Genomic DNA, 14,005 nt, shown 5'->3' on the forward strand with positions numbered 1-14,005 from the left:
CATCTTTTTTTTTTGAAGAATTTTTATTTATTTATCTTTAGAGGAAAGGAGAGAAGGAGAGAAATATCAATGTATGGTTGCTTCTGGTGTGTCCCCTCCCGGGAACTGGCCTGCAACCCAGGCATGTGCCCTGACTGGGAATTGAACTGCGATTGTGTGGTTTGCAGGCCCGCGCTCAATCCACTGAGCTACACCAGCCAGGGCCTCTATCTCATCTTTAATGGTGGCTGGCCCCAGCTAGGCAGTGTCCAAAAAAAGACAAACAGGAGTTTGTGTTAATTTGTACACCTTTATCAAGCTAAGATTTTGTGCCAGTTTTGTCTGGTTGAGGAGCAGGTACCCATTTTTTCGGCGGGGTGTGTCTATAGCTTATGAAATTGAGGGGATTCTTTTAACAAAAAGAATGTAAAATTATAAACACAAAATTAGGTACAGGGCTTTGGAAAGGGCCCTGAAGAAGGAGGATGCTTGAGCTAAGCTTCATTAGCTTCCCAGGGATCCCTCTGTTCTAAAAACCAGGATAACATGGGAGAGTCATGGGCACACTTCCCTGTTCTTTAAGAATTATCCTGCTGAAGAGGAGTTTCCATCTCACAGGCGGTGAAAGCTAGAGGAAACACCGTGAGCCCTGGGAGACCGAGTGATCTGTGCTTCGGGGGGTACTCAAGTTTCCGTGGATGTACGAGCTCTGGAGAAGCCCTATTTGTTGACAGTGGCAGGCGCCCAGTTCTGGATGCTCATAAAACCATGGCAGTCAGAGACGTATTAGGTCATCCATCTAGACTGGGGTTCAAGGCAGGAGGGCTCACTATCGTCGTCATTCCAAACCTTTGTCCAGGCAGCTTGGAAATGCTTTCAGGGCCTTACTCTTAAAAAGCTGTTCTTTTCCTCTGGTTCCTGGGTAAATGTGGAGATGTTTGATTAAAAAAATTTAAAGTTGGAGCCACACCACTACTTAATTATATCCATTCACCTAGATTTCTATCACTGTTTTCCACATGAAGAAAACAATTTAGTAAAACAAGAAAGTCTTGTATCCCTGACATAAATTTTCCGTCAAGCAACAAATCATTGAATTTTGTGTCCTGGTTCCTTGTATTTTAACTTTGGTGGCGAGTTTCTTTTTAGCTTTAGGGAAAAAGCAAACCTGGGTTCTCTTTAGTCAGCATTATCAAGAATGAGTAACATTTAAAAGCTGCTTTTGTTCATGGAAAGAAAGTGGTTTCCTAAACACTTATTTTGAATCTGTTTTCCACTGCCTTTGGTAAACTTGATATATTCCCAATTTTTATTTTAGGCTTCTATAGGGGTTATAAAAATAGTTTTTATTTTCTTCTGTTTTCTTTTAAGTCCATGTTGATAGCAATCCTAATCTCCAAAAGATGTGGGTGGCTACTTTTCATAGTAAAGAGAGAAGGATTGTTCTAGACTAGGAGAGTAGCCTTGAATTGTTATTGATTGATTAATGTATATGCTATATGTCCTTAGTGAAATCTCTTATTTCCTATGATGTGTTAACGTGTGTGGCTTGCCAGCTTATTTGTTATGTGTTTGATGATTTATTGGGGGGAGGAGCTTAAAATACTCAACACAATTGTCTTTTTGATAAGTAATGTGACTAGCAAATGTAAAAGTGCTAACAAATAACATAGTATTTGGATATTTGCACTTGGAAGCTCATTTCTATTTTAAGTCAAAACAAGCGGGAATTAGTTTACTGATGCTACTGAACGTTAATACTAGTTAAGGGAATTTTAGCAACAAACAACCCTCAGGAACCAATTTCTAAAGAATTCCCAGGATAGGCTCCTAATTATTCAACTATCAAGAAATTGACTCTAAATGCTATCTGAGTTAAACTTAGCTGAGTTTAATTAGATTTTAAAAGTTGACTGGGAATTCGTCCAAAATGTGCTCATCAAAAAAAAAGAAAAAACAAAGGTATTCAAAAGTAGAGGAAAGAAATAGGATTATGGGAGAAAAAATTAATTTTAAACCTCCTGAAGTGGAAAAATGATTAAAGATAGAAATGGTAAAGGTAATATAATTTTCCTTTTATTTTAAAGTGAGTTGAATACAATATGTCTCTCCCTGGGATGTTCTGAGACATGCTCCTTTCAGAAATGTGCTAGTCCCCACTAATAAATTACTAAGGATAATGGAAAATAAAAATTCTTAAAAGGTACAAAATTACCAAAGGTCATTTTAAACACTGTAAGTTTAGTGACTTACAATGTCACTGAACATCACTTTGAGACTATCTTCCCAACCCAAATTATTTAATTTGACAGAATATTTTTTATGATTTGTGACTCTGCTTAAATATAATCTCATAAAAGTTAAAATATTTTGATTGTACATTAAACAAATTCACTGAAGGAAAAATAATAAAATTAAATGAATTTAGTACTATCCAGAACAATATGAACAAAATAGTGAAAAGTTAATGCTGATGGCGACCTCAGTAATGTGGGCTGTGTTAAACTCCTTATCGGCAAATTAATTGTAAGTCCTTAAATGGATGGGTATCTGTCCTGAAGCACTTCAGACACGGTTGGGCTCCATAAGTGTTTGTGGAACAAATGAATATCATTGAACTCAGGTAGACCCCAGGTTGTTCACTGTTTGATGTATATTTTTCTGCTTGTTGGTTATGCCTGGTTGAAATAGTAACTGATCACAAGATAGCACTTGTATGTATTTACAATCCTGTTGTGAAAATAAGTACTTTCACATGTTCTCTCACAATCAGGAGCTTGGTTTAAAATGCAAAGGCATTTGTCTGTAATAAAAGTTCCAGGGGTAGACCAGGTCCAGCTCCCTGAACAACACTGTCCAGAATGTTTCTCTCTCTCTTTTCTCTTTCTAGATCCCACCTTGACCACTTTCTGCACTGTTTTCATTTGTGGGCAAGTATGGTAGCAAACACAGAACCACTCAGCAACCCCAAGTGGGGGATTGTTTCTTTCACAAAAGCAGCTAATCTTTCGTTGCCTTAGCTTGGATCGCGTACCCCTCCCCGAACCATACGTGGTATGCTGGTATATTAGTTACCACAGCTGCCATAGACTGGGTGGCTTCAAAGGAGACAAATTATTCTTTCTCAGTTTCTGGCGGCCAGTCATTCAGAATGAAGGTGCCACCAGGACTGTGCTCCCTCCAGCAGCCCCAGGGGAAATTCTGTTCCAACTCCCGGTAACGCCAGGCATTCCCTGGCTTGTGGCCACATCAATCTGATCTCTGCCTGTGCGATCACATTGCCTCCGCCTCTCATCTGTGTCTCCTCTGTGTCTGTCTCAAATCTTTCTCTGCCTCATAAGGATACTGGTATAATACGGGATGACCTCATCTTAAGATTTTTAACTTAACTACAGCTGCAAAGACCCTTTTTCTAAAAACGGTATATTCAGAAATGCCAGGGATTAGGACACAAACATTTTCTGGGGACCACCATTTGACCTCCTTGAGCTGGTACATGTCCAACATTCACAGCAAAGGGGAAGCCTTGATTCTATAGGACTTGCCTAATTCTGTAGTATAAATACTGCAACCATGGCCAATGTCAAGCTGCCACTGGGAAGTCACTGAAGAGGAAGTTGGAAGAGATACACAGTAGCACGTCCTCACACAGTCCTCCCTCACACAATCCAACAGACGTGACCTCCAGAACATAGATAATAGTAAAATGTACACAAATAAATAGAAAGCGATGGGGTTTTGAGTGCATATTATCTTTGTTTTAAATGCAATTTATTTAATTATAAATTCATATAATTTAAATTTTAATAATGATCATGTTTAACAAGTGACTCACAGAATTCCTAAAAATTTACGAGTTGGTTTGGAGGCGCTGGTATGAACCAGTTGCAACACACCACTTAACAGAGTTTGCTGGTTGACCGGGCCTGAGTCATAGAGCCTAAGGCAAAGAAAGGGTCAATAATACTTAAACCACAGAAACTGAAAAGAAGGCGGGTGGGTCCTAAAGAGAAAACTGGAGTGCTATGACTTCTGGAAAGGGAGAAAATTATGGGGAAAACAGAAATGACAAAGCCACTTAAGTATCATTGTTTAGACATAGTTTAATAATGTTAGCCTAGGGAAAAACTTTTCAAGAAAGTTCAAAACAGTCACAGGCACAAGTATTGTGGCCATGTACTGATCTGCAAATCATTCTCTCCAGCTAAGGAAAAATCACTATTTTTCACATTTTCACTTTACTTAGCTCATAAGATCTGTTGGTAAGCCTGGGTATATGGATCTGAAGGTGGTGAGTTTCAGAAAAAGAGACATAAACCACTGATCTTTTTTAAAAGTATCATTAAAAAAAATTAGCCTTGGCTGGTGTAGCTCAGTGGATTGAGTGTGGGCCTGTGAACCAAAGGACAGCGGTTCGATTCCCAGCCAGGGCACATGCCTGGGTTGCAGGCCAGTTTCCCAGCAGGGGATGAACAAGAGGCAATCATACATTGATATTTCTCTCCATCTCTCCTTCCCTTCCCCTCTAAAGATAAATAAATGCAATCTTTAAAAAATTATTTAAAAAAATTAATAGCTGTAATGAAATGTTATTTGCACACCATGCGATTCACCTATTTCAAGCACAAAATTCAATGGTTTTTGGTACATTCACAGCGGTGTCCAACCTCCATCACAATTAACTTTAGAATAATCTCGTCCCCCAGAAGGCTGCTCTGCAGCACTGCCCCGCCACCTCCATTGCCTGCGTTGTGACTCCCAGCCCTCTGCGGGCACTAGGCTATTTTCTGTCTCTACACATTTGCCTATTCTAGGAATGTCATACAATATGTGTTATTTGTGATTAGCTTCTCTCACTTAACACAGTGTTTTAAGGTTCATCAATGTTGTCACCTGTATGAGTATTTCATTCCTTTTTATTGACAAATAGTACTTCATTGCATGGGTATACCATATTTTGTTTATCCTTTTGTTAGTTGATGGACATTTGGATGTTTCCTCATTCGGGCTCTTATGAATATAATGCTACTGTGAACTTTAATGGACAAGTTTTTACGTGGCCATAGTTTTCATTTCTCTTAAACCAATGTTCTTTTAAGTTTGAACATTTAGCAAGGTTTCTTCTACATGCTTAAGGCAACCGTCATCTAGGAATTAAATCAGAAATGCCACATACAGATTTGAATCCTCTTCAATATTGGGTCACTAGCCTAATCCCTTAAGAATCCTGGGCCTGGCTCAGCCCCAAGGAGAAGTCCTGCTCACCACTCCAGGGGTGGGGAGGGCGCTGTCTGACATTAGACAGTAGGAGCTGACTTAAGGTCCCCAGATCGCTGTGCAGGTGTGACTGAGTACTGTACGTGGCACCTGAGTCCTGGCCTTGCCCAACACAGGCTCGCAATAATCAGTCCATCACATGCTCCTTTGGGGACTCTGTGTGCAAAGTGTAAAGGATAATAAAAATGAGATCTTATTCTCTGACCTGGAAATCAGTGTCTTGCGGTTTGGGAAACTTGCAGGAAAGAGGGGGAAACTTTTAGCTTCCTTGATAGAGGCCAGTAGAGAGTCTCATTTTCTCCTTTGCATGATGGGAGACTTCTTCCAGGTGTTCTGCAGACCTGCGATGAAAAAAAAAACAAACAAAAAAAAACCCTCTGTATTAATTTATATAGCAACTTCCTTCCAAGAAATTCAGAGTGTCTCAAACAGTCTTTCACTCATTCCCCTAAGGGAATTTGCATAAATGTGCATAAAAAATTAACTTCTTTTAAAATGTACACTCTCCAGTTAGCCAGTACTAGGCAGAAATAGAACTGAAAAAGCAGACCTCCCAACCAAACATTCCACTATAATATTTTCAGTGAGGTTCTGTAAATCAATGCACATTCTTAACAACAGTGTCTCTTCATAGTGTCCCCATGACCATTCCACCAAGGACAGGTGTTCCTGTCACTGGGGGCCAAGCTTTCTCCTCCAAAGTTTTGGGATCAATCGTCATGGCATACCCCGTGAAAAAATACCATTTACTCACAGTTACGTATCAGGTCTGCCTTGAAACAGGCAGTTCGGGTTTCACTCGTGCAGCTCTGTCCTCCTAGCCCAGCCCAGCCGAGTAATCCCAGGGCCGGCTCGGCTTAAGGCGAAGGAGCCCTGCTTACCAACTGTCAGTCCCCCTCACTGTGGCCACTTGCTGTGTTTCTGTGGTGCTTTTAAATGGGGGTGCACTGCCCCATAGGGTCTTGCTGATCATTCTGGGGAACACGTGCAGGTCCAGTTTCCCAATGCGCAACTCGGTGCCTGGAAGGATGGCTGGGAGAGCTACCAGCATCAGCCATATATGGGGTCAACCCAGCCCTTCACCCCAAACCAAACACTTAGTTCCTTTTGTTGGGCCTTTCTTCAACATATTCTTATCATGAGGTTCTCCTTGCCCACCCTAGAGAGAGAAAAGAATCTTGGTCAGAGCCACACTAGCTCATGCCGAACCCCAGGCAGTTATACCTGGGGGATATCTTTTCTTCTCATTGCGTCCTCATATAGGTTTCCCTCTGTGCTTGTGTGCTAAGCACTTAGAAGGACTTAGCCAGTCACTTCAGGTTAGAGCTCACCCTAATGACTGCCTTTTAACTTAGTAACATCTTCTTTTTAAAAAAATATTTTATTGATTATTCCATTACAGTTGTCCTATTCCCCCCCTTCATTCCCCTCCACCCTGCACACCCCTCCTCCACCCTTCCCCCCATTTCGTTCATGTCCATGTGTCACAAGTTCTTTAGATTCTTTATTTCCCATACTATTCTTGTCCTCCCCCCTGTCTATTTTCTACCTACTGTCTATGCTACTTATTCTCTGTACCTTCTTCCCCCTTCTCCTCCTCCCACTCCCCTGTTGCTAACCCTTCATGTGATCTCCATTTCTATGGTTCCACTCCTGATCTAGCTGTCCTCTTAGATTGCTTTTGTTTTAGGTATGGTTGTTAATAACTGTGAGTTTGCTGTCCTTTCACTGTTTATATTTTTAATCTTCTTTTTCTTAGATAAGTCCCTTTAACATTTCATATAAGGGCTTGGTGATGATGAACTCCTTGACCTTATCTGAGAAGCACTTTATCTGCCCTTCCATTCTAAATGAAAGCTTTGCTGGATAGAGCAATCTTGGCTGTAGGTCTTTAGATTTCATGACTTGGAATACTTCTTTCCAGCCCCTTCTTGCCTGGAAGGTCTCTTTTGAGAAATCAGCTGTGATGGGAACTCCTTTGTAGGTAACTGTCCCCTTATCTCTTGCTGCTTCTAGGATTCTCTCCCTCATTTTAATCTTGGCTGATATAATTATGATGTGCCTTGGTGTGTTCCTTTTTAGGTCCAACTTCTTTGGGACTCTCTGAGCTTCCTGAATTTTCTGGAAGTCTATTGCCTTTGCCAGATTGGGGAAGTTCTCCTTTATTATTTATTCAAATAAGTTTTCCACTCGTGGCTGTTTCTTTCCCCCTTCTGGGACCCCTATAATCCAGATGTTGGAACATTTAAAGATGTCCTGGAGGTTCCTAAGCCTCTCCTCATTTTTTTTGAATTCTTGTTTCTTCATACTTTTCTGTTTGGTCATTTTTTTCTTTCTTCTAGTCCACTCCCTTGATTTGAAGACTCCCACCACTATTGGTTTCCTATGCATTTCCCTTCCTTTCAATTAGTTTAGCCTTCATTTGTTCCTCTAATTTGTGACTAAAATCAACCAGTTCTGCGAGCAGCCTGATCACCAGTATTTTGAACTGTGCATCTGAAAGGTTGGCTATCTCATGGTTGCTTAGAATTATTGGCTCTGGGACTTTGAGCTGTTCTTGAGCCACAATGTTTTGGTCTGTTCATGCCTGTTACATATGAGGAGCAGAGCCTTAGGTGTTCACCAGGGTGGGGCGACCCAGGTAGCTGGGTTGTGATGCTGTATGTGGGGGCGGGTCAGAGAAGGGCAATGGCGTTTGCTCCACTCTCTCTCAGATTTTGGTCCCCTCTGCTGCTTCCCGCAAGCAAACCTGGTCCCCCTGGTGCCAGCTTTTAGGTGTGTGGGCCTGTGCACCCTCCAGGACCCTGTGGGTCTCTCCAACAAAGTCTCTGTGAGCCTGGGAGCCTCTCTTGGCACCTTGACCCCCTCAAGTCTTTCCAATTGGTGCTTTCAGGTTCTAATTCCCATCGCTGGGGCCCTAGCCTGAGCAGTTTGTCTCACTGCTCACTCCTTCATTTGGTTTATCCTTGCGCGAATGTGTAATCTTGGTCAGCCAGCCGCCTTGTTCCCTCAATGGGTCCACTGTTGCCACCCCACCAACCGCCAATCGCCAACTGGATCCGCCAACTGCCGCCTGCATGCCTGGGTCAGTCCTGCCTGTCTTTCCTGCATGACCCGGCTCCGCTGCTGACTCCGCCTCTCTCACTGGTCTGGCTGAATGGTTCATTATTGTGAGACTTCCATATAGTTCAATTTTCTGTGTTTTGGCTGCGTTTTTGTTACTAAAACTTTGTTGTCTTTAAACTTGGTTGTGCGAGGAGGCCCAGTGTTTCTACCTACACCTCCATCTTGGCCGGAAGTCTTAACTTAGTAACATCTTTAAAGACTCCAAATAAAATCACACTCTCGGGTACTAGGGGTTAGAGCTTCCGCATATGAATTTTAGACGGACACAACACAACTCGACCCATAACTCAGCTGTTCCCTGGAGAGGAGGCTCAGTGCTCCAAGTCACCGCACTAACACCATCCTCAACAGTTACCATCGGCCACCCTGTCTCCCCTGCTGTCCCCCAGCCACCTCTCTCCTGCCGAGGGACCTGCTGCTCCCGTGCGGCACATCAAACACCGACATTGCCTGTCACAGCACAGGTGGCTGTGCACTGCACTGCATCCTCGAACCTGAGGGGCCGCTTGGGGGATCCTTCTCAGCACTATGATCAGTTTGTTAAAAACAGAAAACAAAGTGTACTCCTGACCCAGGTAGGAAGAGGCCGGGCAGAGAGCAGAAAGGAGATGTTGCCATGAGGCACAGCTGACCACGCCTCTCAGAGACTGGACTCGGGTGAAGAAGAGTGAATGCTTGGGGATGACGTAATTTTCCCTGGGGCTGTTTCTACTTAAAATCACCTGACCATACCAGGAACAGCCTGAAATTTCAATGGATCCCAACCACACAGCCCCTGAGAGAGAGCAGACTCCCAAATGGTCTTTGTACCTATTTGTAGAAACGTGAGCCAAATTATAGCTGAAAACTCTGCTAATTCTGGGGAAGTTTTGGTCTTGTGCCTGGAACTATTGAAGCACATATTCACACCTACCACATGTAACACTTTAGTAGCATAATTTCCAGCACTTTAGTACTTTATTTTTAAAAGAAACAGAGCAGAGACTGAAGACCTGCTCACTCTGCTGCTTTCTGTAGAAGGCCCCACAAAAGCTGGAGGGGCAGCTTCTGCGCTGAAAAAAGGCATAATCTGCATTTCTAAAAGGAAGGGGACACACACACACACACAGATCTTTGCCCAGAATTGGGGAACTCATGATGCTGAAACATATAACATCTGCACCTGTGTGTAAATAGAAAAAATGCCCAACTCACAAGGCTCTGGGAAAATAGTATAATAATTATCCAATAAATCTCAGTATTAGAGCTTGCAAAAGACCTTAAAACACCTTCCTCTAACCCCTTTGGTTTTAATACATGGAAAGGGAGCCTCTAAAATTTTTAATGACTCGCCAAGACCAGCACTGTACCAAAAATGCAGGGTTTTGCTTTAGGCTAGTGTACTTCCCACTCCATCAGGTTACTTGTAAACAGGCATTGTCCTGTCTGCCTGAATTGCATGCAAAAAAACACAAAAAAACAAAAAACAAAAAAAAAACGATCCCTGTTCTCTCTACATCAGAGTCTCTATGTAGATTTAATAGTTGAGAAAGCAAAGGCCATTTCAACTTCAACTCGCTGGGCAAACAGAAGAAAAGGCATCTGACCAGTGGACTTTTCCAGCTGGTCTTTGGGTCTCACTGCCCGCGGGTCCCCACTGCAGCGAGCTGGCGCCGACTGCCAGTCTGACGCCAGGGGGCGCAGCATCCTTTGTGCTGACGCAGGTTCTGAAGGCAGGCTCAGAAACCTGGCTGGGCCTCCAAGGCCAGTCTCCTTGTCACGGTTTCTCTCTGGAACCAGCCCACTCTCCAACTCTCTTCATTCATCTTCTTCCTGCCTGATGCTCAGATTCTCTCCCCATACTATTGTGGATTTGTGCATTTTAGAGGGTTTTGCATGTGTCTAGAAGTGCATTCAGATACACCGGCTCTCCCCAGCTGCTCCTCCTCTGCAAAGCCTAGGAGACCATGGCCACAGCTTATTATTCACTCTCACATGGAGTCCCCTCCATTCTAAAGATTGTGTTTCTAAAGATTCTTGCAGAATGAAGGAGCCTCGAGGACAAGACTAGCTTCTTGGAAGAATGGTTACACCCATCTTCCTAATACTCCTCCCCTTTCTGCTCAGACAATAACAAACTAATGAAATCACTGGTTCTGGGAAACTCATGCTGCCCAGCATTTATCCCCTCTCCTTTCTGTCTGCCCTGAAGCAAGCAGTCCAAGGTCAGCCTTTGGTGGTGGACACTTACCCAAAGGGACAGGCTTGAGCATCCTTTCAGCCACACCTCTGACTAAACTACTGGGCACCCCAAGTGGGATAACTGCCTCCTCTGCCTTCACCAGCTTAGCTTAGTGTGTTCTCCAGCCTAAAGAGATCCACTCTGTATTCCCAAATTCTCTGATCCCCAAATCCAGTGCTCCCATCTCTCACAAAGAAATGAGCATCCCTTTTCACTTTGAGACACACATATAGCCTTGCTCCTATTGACATAATGAAGGCACAATGAGAGCAAACCCTTAAATTCCCCAAACACACCATTTTACAAAGAGTCCCCCAAACCCGCTGTTCTGGATCAAAGGGCCGCAGGGTTCTAAAGTAGCTGCTTTATTTACAGAGACTTTAGGTATATACACAGTCCTTTCCTTGTCTCTCATTTGAGCCCCCATAAATGCTGAGAGATAGGCAGGGAAATTAAAACTTAAGAGGCATACCCCAGTCCCAGAGCTAGTCCAGGGTGAAGGCAGCATGGAGGTGACAGTAAGAGGTGGCATCACTCAGGTGATGGTGGCCTGAGGAGAGCCGCCCATCCATTTTGCTCTGAGGCCTGAAAGGAATGCAGCAATCACGAAGGATCATCAGCTATCTGCACGCACGGAAAGGGCCTTTGGTCTCAGGTCCTGAAAAATGGTAGCAATAGTGGGATCCTCGAAGGGGCAGCAGGAGCGGAAAGGAGTGATGTAAACTCTCACCTGACCCTTCTTTTTGTCTCCCCACTCACTCCTTTTCCTCCACACTCACCTTAGCTAAGTGGAATAATAGAAGTGCTAAGCCTGCAGTCAGGCCATGTCACAGCTGGTTATCTTGATCATGAGCCTCCCTGTCCTCAATCAGAAAGCGATGATTGCATCTGTGTGCGAGTTATGGAGACAGCCTCTAGAGGAATGAAAACATAGCACTGTGATTCTGGAAGAGGGGGCAGCGTTGAAGATTTTTATTTTCATCGTATGCCCTTTGGTATTATATGAAGTATTCTGGTTTATGCATATAGTACTTTTATACTTTTATTTTTAAGTTTTTATTTGGACTAGTGATGCTCTTTGGAGTCACTGGGATGATGACTTGTGTCAGGTGTCTGGCACATGGCCTGGTGTACAGTCGATGCTTATTGCACAGTAGTTTCTTATTAGTTATCACCCCACCCTCAGAACTGAGCAAAGGCACTTCACATGGAGAAATTTGGGGTCTGGTGCAGACTCTGCCCTCAGCTCACTGTATCCCCTTCAGCAAGTCACGTCCCTTTTCTGCACCTCAGTTTCCTCATCTGTGAAATGGCAAGATACATGCCACTTGATTTGGATAAGGGTGGGAAGAAAACAAATGCTCACCATCAGGAATGCCACAGGCATCTTCTAAAATTCAGCCTCGGTATTTGCAGGGGAGATCTCTCAAACCTGACTTCATGAGGCAGAAACCCTTCCTAGGAGAAGTTGTCACCGATAGGCAGAAAGGGCTAAAGTCAGCTGAACAATTTCTGAAGATAATATAGTAATTAAATTAGGAAATAAGAATGTGTGAACACCGTATAAGGCCATCAGCTTAGGGTGGGAGGGAGGAACAGAAGATTTAGGCTGTTCATTGGGTGTATTTGGCACCAGTACCACTGCCTGACAAAAGAGACGGCAATGGTTGGTGGAAGAGATATAATTCAAGGCCAGGGCATCTGCCCCAGCCAGAGCCAGCCCCGGGCCAGTTCTCTCATCTGAGAGTTCTGTGTAGGGTGCGGGACTGGCCTTGGGGAGATGAGACCTTTTGAGCATGACCAGAAGCAGAGCCACCCAGCAGGAATGGACTAGAGCACCCCTGAAGTGTCTTCCAGCGTTAACTGAACAACAACAAAGCCGAGCGGTTGGGCCATAGAAGGTGCAGCAGCTCAGACACTAAAACTTCAGCAGCTGAATTGGGGAGACCTGTTCTGGGTACCCCAGCTCCTGAGAATCAGAGAGAGATTTGTTTCAGCAACACACAGCTGATTTATTGTTCGCCCTGCTCATCTGGAATCGGGATTTTCCTTAGAGTCTGTCTCCCTTGCCAATACTTGCCCTTGGGGACAGGAGGCAGGGGTGGGTAGGAAGGTTGAGAGTTTCTTTTTGCTCTTCAGTCTTCTTCCTGTTGAAAGCAGCACTGCCTGTTGTAGCAGCCGCCTGCCAATATCTGCAGGCAGGAGGATTTTCCGACCCAGTAAGGGAGATGTTCACAGTAGATGGGAGGCCCCTTCCCAAAGCCATCAGGCAGGACGGAAATTGGCTTCGCCCACCCCCCTAAGGAAGAACTCCCAGTCCCCACTCTCACTCGGGGTCGGCACCCAGAAGGTAACTGAACTTTTTTTCTTTTTACTAAAAAGGGGGATTCCCCCCTCCCCATCTCTAAATTACGTGGCCACGCCTGTTACAATGGCATCTCCAGCCAAAGCTCCTGTTGTCTCTACCTACAGGGGAGGTCGTGTTTTCAGTGCTTGAGGGAACTGGAATAACGGTATTAAAGGATACAGACACCTAGGAGACCCCTCCTTTTTAAAAGAGGCCTAGAGATCGAAGGGAGGGCGGCAGGGGAAGTGGAGGTGGCTTGTAGAGAGGCTTCCGCAAATAACAACAGCTCTGCCTGATCGCTAGAGGCAAAACCAAACAAATAAAAAGAGCCCCAACCATCCTAGGTAGACACACCTATATTGTCCGAGCTTCTGTAATTTTAGAGCAAGGTCTTCCGTTGTACATTACAAGTCACTTTCAGAGGCAGTTAGTACTAAATGTTTGGCCACATGTTAAAATGCCTCCTTACTCGCTCATCTCGCGTGCTTCTTTTCTGTGCCCGTTTGTATTCCTAATAAGCAGCATTGTTTATTAGCCTTGGGTCCATGCCCCTGTGACAGAACCGAACGCAGGAGCGCCGAGGCTGAGCGCTGGAAAATACACCAGTTTTCCGAGGCCCCCGGGGATTCTCGGGCAGCCGCGCAGGAAAAGCCCACCAGTGCGTGTGCGCCTGGGGAAGGGCAACCTTGCAAGAGTTATTCCAGAGGCCGTGAGGTCCTGGGCAACCCGAAACTCAGATGAGTGGGCAGGAAAAAGGCACGTGAAGAGAAATGTCACCCAGGATTGGGATACGGGTGTGACTTAAGGGCCGGACAGGCTGCAGTGCCAATATCGGGAAAAGGTACTGAAGGCGGGAAGCGGTCTGAACCATCTTTTAGTTGGAAGTCTCAACTCTCATCTCCGTGCAGTAAATTCTCATTAATTGTTTCTTGTTCTTCCAGGTAGCCCACAGTCTTTGCTGTAAAAATGAGTGTCCTAAACAAGATGAGGCTTACTCCCCTCCTTTCCTAATATTCGTCCCCATTTCGTTTTCAGCTGGGTGCCTTGTGGCCGTG

The 14,005-nt window shown here is 44.4% G+C and overlaps 1 long non-coding RNA gene across 2 annotated transcripts; it reads right to left on the reverse strand.

Annotated features, from left to right (window-relative positions):
- Positions 1-349: 349 nt before the first annotated feature.
- Positions 350-12,953, reverse strand: LOC118998029 (uncharacterized). Of its 2 annotated transcripts, XR_005068791.1 has the most exons (5): positions 11,970-12,948; positions 11,383-11,517; positions 11,076-11,261; positions 5,462-5,597; positions 350-897 (listed from the first exon to the last, which is right to left on the reverse strand). It is a non-coding gene; the product is annotated as an uncharacterized LOC118998029 (long non-coding RNA). The 2 variants fall into 2 exon arrangements; XR_005068792.1 differs by lacking the exon at positions 350-897 and having other exon boundaries at positions 4,625-5,597; positions 11,970-12,953.
- Positions 12,954-14,005: the final 1,052 nt, after the last annotated feature.

This window comes from Sturnira hondurensis, unplaced genomic scaffold (assembly GCF_014824575.4).
Source record: "Sturnira hondurensis isolate 20B ecotype Veracruz unplaced genomic scaffold, ASM1482457v3 Scaffold0013559, whole genome shotgun sequence".
Lineage (NCBI taxonomy): Eukaryota > Metazoa > Chordata > Mammalia > Chiroptera > Phyllostomidae > Sturnira > Sturnira hondurensis.